Here is a 6,000-nt window from a genome sequence, read left to right as displayed (position 1 = left end):
ATGTGGGATCTTCCCGGACCGGGGCACGAACCCGTGTCCCCTGTATCGGCAGGCAGACTCTCAACCACTGCACCACAAGGGAAGCCCCATATTCTTTATATAGATATTTTTTTCACAGTTCTAGTGCTAGCCATCCGCAACTCCGGCCTCTACATAATCTCTCTGATCTCTGTCATTGGCGATCTCACCTCCTGTTCTAATTACGGTAGGCCACCTTGTGCCCATCTACAGGGTTGCAAGCCATTCCACAGAACAAGGTGGAGTTTGCATCGCCTATATATTTGTTTAACTTATTACGAAAATTTGAAAACATGTAAAATAGTAAAGAAAATAATATAATGAACCCAGCTTCAATAATTAACTCATGGTTAGGCTTGTTTCGTGTATTACTACCTCTTACTTCTCCAAATTACTCTGAAGCAAATCCCAGGCATTATATCATTTCACCTGCAAAAATTGCATCTCTATGGAATTGCTACATTAAAAAAAAAAAAAGAAAGAAAACACACATAACTACAATACTGGTATCACCCCCCCCAAATGATCAATTTCTTAATATCAACAAATATTTACTCAGTATTTACATTTTTCTCATTTTCTTATAACAGTATTTAACAATGTCTGTTCAAATCAGGTCCCAGGAAAAGTCCATATTTTAAAATTCTTTGATCTGCCTTTTGTTTCTCTTGTCAAAGTCTCTGTCTCTCAATTCCTCTCCGCACCCACACCCCGACTTTGCCATTTTTGTTCAAGAAAAATGGTGCTTTTTTGTAATCTCCTTCAGTCTGGATTTTGCTGATTGCATCTCCCACATGGTCATCTGTTGTATTCCCTATAAATTGGTAGTTGCTCATAGAACTTTGTTCAGAGTCAGGTTCAATATAACTTTTAGCAAGACTTCTTCATAGGTAGTGTCTACTTCCAATGGAAGTAATAATAATGTCTGGATGTCTCTCTTTTAGTGATGCTGTCAGCCATTGACATACTACTAAGATCAGCAATTATCAAACTTTTTGCCTTATGAGTACATTACACTCAAAAGTTATTGAGGATCCTGCAGAGCTTTTGCTTTTGTGGATTTTTTCTACTGGTATTTACTATATTAAAAATTAAAACTGAGAAAACTTTAAAATATTTATTTGTTTAAAATAACAATAATAAAACATTATATGTTAACATAAATAGCATATTTTATGGGAGAAACTATATTTTCCAAAATAAAAAATTCACAAGAAGAAGAGCATTGTTTTACATTTTTACAAATCTCTTTATCGTCTGGTTTAATGGAATAGAAGAGCGCTGGATTTTTCTTTCTGCTTCTGTATTCAATCTGTCGCAATATGTTGCTTTAATTGAAGTGCACAAAAAATCCATCTTCACAAAGATGTGTTGTTAGAAGTGGAAGAATTATTTTAATACCCTTTTCAGATAACTGTAGATATTCTTCTTGGACACTATACAGAACCTTGATGAATGGTAGTTTTCTAAAGGTTAGTTGCAGTGTGAAATCTAAAACCATGTCAGTGGACTTTTCCTATTCAATTAAGAATAGGCTTATCTTCCTCTTTGAATGGATCTCTCACCAGGCATGATTTTGTGACAATATTTGGAAAATATACTGATATATGTAGAACTTCCAAATGTGGACATATTTCATTATTCAATATTTAAAAAACCACATTTATTAATAACCATTGGTTATTTTTTTTTAATCTGTAGGTGTTGGGAAGCTGTCAAGCTCATGGTGGCAAACTCAGGTTTTCCCAGATTCAGATTTTTATTGGAAAATTTGAATTTTACCACTGGCAACAGATACTGTCAGTTGTTTACTTGACGTGTCAGTGTCACTTCATTCATTTTCAGGAAAATGCCTGCCAAATACCCAAATCTGAATAATCATAATTTTCCTGTCAATCATTCCTTGAAGTGAAAATTATGTTCCATGGAAAAAGCAGTTAGTTCAGCTGGCAATTCAGTCACACAAGTGGTTTTTAAGGAGATGACCACCAGAGGTCAGTAGTCAGCATAAGGGCTTTATGTGTATCTCTACTTTTTTTAACCTGGAAAAAAAATTTTTTTTTTTTTTGTAATCGAGGGTCAAGATTTAATACAATTAATTACTTTTACTGCTTCATTAGGAAATTCTGAGGTGAAATTGGCTTGTTTTTGTCTTGCAGTGTGTGTTGGTAGAAATACAAGGGCTGCTAGTAAGGCAGTTTGTGCCACCGCCTTGACAGGTATTGAGGCCCCAGCAGTTTTGCCCACCATTACTTTTGTACCATTATTGTAAAAGTTAACACAGGGGAAAAGGCCAATAATGTCTTCATAGTGCCATGAAGATAATATTGAACTTGTGGTCTCCCTAAAAGCTTCTTAGGGATTCCTATTTTGAAGTCTACTGGTAGATATATTACTTTAATAGAAGTCGCATTGGTGACATTTTAATTTTCATAGCTGGGATGCTTCTATGAAGAAATTTCTCCTCATCAATGATTTTGTTTCCTGAGTTACAAATCATATAGGAAAAGCAGGAAAAGTGCCTGATTCATTCTCTTTAGGTACCAGTGTTTAAAATAATGAAGTTGTTCTCTAATATTCTCTAAAGGTTACCAAGTAGGGTCTTATGAAAATATCATAGGAACTTATGAGTTTAAACATATTTGATCAGTTTTCATTCATTACACTTATGATCCTAATTGATAATGCTCAAATTATTCCCTCTTTGTCTGGTGGGAACTTGTTCAGGTTGGTGCCTGAGCCCTTTGGCATGCCTAGCAGACTTTGAGAGATACCTTGTCTTCTGCTATGACAACATTTCCCAGACTAATCTTGTTCATTTCTTTCCCCAAACCTGGACCTGGGCATTTTTTTAAGGAAGTACTTCCCTTTAGTGGGAAATAGTATTTGAGATCAGAATTTGGGTTCTAGAAGTCTCATTACTATTGGGTCAATCATTTTTTCTAAACCTTTTTGTAGCCAAAGCTAAGAAAAGGTGTTTTTTTTAAGATAAAATATATTATGAGTTCATATTGACATTTCAAATTAAAATTTAGGACTACGGAGTTTTATTTTTAACTCGTTGATCTTACAACTCTAGCTCCTTTTCAATCGTGCTTTCAAAAATCTTGGATCTCAACACCACCAACAATTATTATTTGATTTATACCACATTATACATGTAACAATGTCTTCGTTATAATCCAAATACTATTAACAACAGTCTCATTAGCAAACAAAGAGTTTACTATTTGTTGTTGCTGTTCTTTTTTCCTTAGGGTGATCCCATTGGGTTTGTATGGTCAAATTGCCCTTTTAAGTCCCTTAGATAGCTCCTCTCTGTGAGGTTATGCCACTACAGGGCAAATAGGTTTATTTGTTTCATTTTATTTCTAATTTGGGGAGGTTGATTTTAAAATTTAATTTAATTTTATGATTATGTAAAACATTTTCACTGTTCCACAGCCAAATCTACAAAACAAAATATGTTTAAAAAAGAAAAGTCTAGGTCCTAGCCCCATCTCTTCCACCCTATGCCATCTATCTCTTTTTGAATAATCATTTCTCAAATTGTAGAACATATATTCACACCGCCTCCTCCTTAAATTAAGTATAGAATACTAAATGTACGTATTGAATACTTTCCTCCATCTTGCTTTTTTTTTTTTTTTTCAAATAGTGGCATAGCCTGGAGCTCCCTCCATGCTCATGTACTGAGGGAGTCCTCATTCCTTTAAACAGCTGCCAAGTACTTCACCGTGCCGTTTAACCATAGCTTACTCCATCAGTCTCTTATTGATGGATATTTGGGCTGGTGCCAATATTTAGCTATTACAAAAAGAACTGTGATTAACAGTCTTATGCATACTTAAACAAGTTGTAAAAAAAAATTTGCTAGTATATCTTCGGGATAGATTCACAGAAGTGGGAATGTGAAATTGAAGGATAAATGAACATGAAATTTGCCGGATATCACCAAATCCCCCTCCATAGGTGTTACGCTGATTATTTGTTCATTTTTTTCTCATCTCTCTACCCACCATTTCATCCTCCACTTTGACATGCAGGTGCTGGGACTCAGCACTCCACCTTTCTGCTTTACCAGCTGGCTCCCTGCTAAGTTCTGGCAAAAGTGTGCTAGAGGTAGGCTGCAAAGCAGGAAAAGGAATGAGGGACTTGCTGCTTTCTGCTTTGTTTCCTCTTCCTGTCAGAGTCACCCCTGCAATGGTTTTTCATCCAGTAGGGACAGGTTACGCTTTCCAGTTTTCTACACTCTTAGAACCCTTCCTAAGATTTCAGCCCCAGCCCGTAAGCAGCCTTCCTTAGAGACCTCAGCTCTGCAGGGAGACCTCCTTGGAACTCCTGAGGTACCTCTACCAGCCAGATGGTGCTCCTTCCTCAGAAGTCTGACCCCAGCTCCATGGGGTCCTTCCTCCTAACCAATCAGGCAGCACACCTTTCTCAGAATTCTGGGTCCCGGCTCAGCAGGGCTCCTCCTTGAAGTTTTTATATTCTAATAATTCCAACCTCTTTCCTTTGTTCCCTCAATTTTTAAGGATAAATAGCTACTTCCTGAAGTTACTACATCTGGTATACTGCAGGGTTTACTTTTTGTCTTTTAGATTCAATACTTGGTTAAATTCTCTTTCAGTTAAATAGATACTGTGAGTTTTATTTTTCTAGGTCTGAGCAACACAGAGGGTGTACCATTTTGCCTTTTTAGTCTCAATTTTGAGAATGTTTGTTTCTCTGCAGTCTTGCCAACTGAGTTTGTTGCTAAACTTTTGTTTTTTGCTAATCTGATAGGTAAGTGGTGGTCTCTCAGTATATTTAGAAAGTGCATTTCTTTTATCTTGAGGAAGGTAGAGAATGGTTTCAGATGAATATCCATTTGCATTTTTACTGGGAACTCTGGCCAATTTTCCTTGAGGTCTATTGCCTTTTTCCTTTTCTATTCTGAGATGCTTTTTTGGGTATTAGCTTTTCCAATCCTTGATTGTCATGTAAGTTCTAAATGTTTTCCCAGAGGGTGTCATTTGCCATTTTACTTTGCTAATGGCAGTTTAAATTTTAATTTTATTTGTTTGCCATGCAAAGGCTTTTTATATTTATGTAATCAAAGGCATCAATCTTTTTCCCATTGCTTCTAGAAGTGGATTCAAAATTAAGAACGTCTTCCCTACTCCCAAGTTACAGAGGAATATACCCATGTTTTCTTTTAGTATGTATATTGTTTCACCTTTATCTTTAAATTGTTGATCCATCTGGAATTTATCCTGATGTACAGTATAAGGAATGTATCATTTATATTTTTTCTGGGCAGGTCCCTGAAGACCCCGCTCTCCTTGCTCATGAAACCAGCAAGTCCTCGGAAGTCAGGACACATTGGCGGACAGCATGCTGCCAAGACCATGGCCATGGTCCAAGCTGTGAGGGTCTGGGCTCACTCAGACAAGACAGCTCAACAACCCCAAGAGTACTGAAATTTGGCTTTGGTGAAACTGATAAGCTGAAAAGTTTTAAAAATGTATTCAAAACATCTACTATTTCCGGGTTTGTCCAGCACACTTCTAGGAATAGGGTTTAAGAATCTGGTGCTGTGCTCAGATAGGCTGTTAACACACCCATAAATGAGGTCTGAGTTTGCATATGTATATCCAGAGTGACCTCAAAGGTCACAGACAGTCCACCTGCCTCTCTCTAAAGCTGGAAAAGGAACAAGGCCTAAGGTTTCCATAGGAGCCCCAATTACCTGCAGGTTTCCTGTAAGTTAAGGGTTCAAGAGTTTTAGAGTGTATATTCCAATAGCAAATTTGAACCAAATAAGGAGGAAGAAAGATTTGAAAACAAACACATGAAATTACTTTGTCTCAAAAGAGACCACCTACAACCTCTCACTCAGGGAGCCAAATAGATCTCAGGAAGTAGCCTCACCAAATCATTTGTCCTAACACCTGAATGGAAAGAAACTGTTAGATGGGAACAGCTAGTATGTGTTCAGTT

This window comes from Physeter macrocephalus, chromosome 10 (assembly GCF_002837175.3).
Source record: "Physeter macrocephalus isolate SW-GA chromosome 10, ASM283717v5, whole genome shotgun sequence".
Lineage (NCBI taxonomy): Eukaryota > Metazoa > Chordata > Mammalia > Artiodactyla > Physeteridae > Physeter > Physeter macrocephalus.
Note: the sequence above shows the minus strand (reverse complement) of the source record.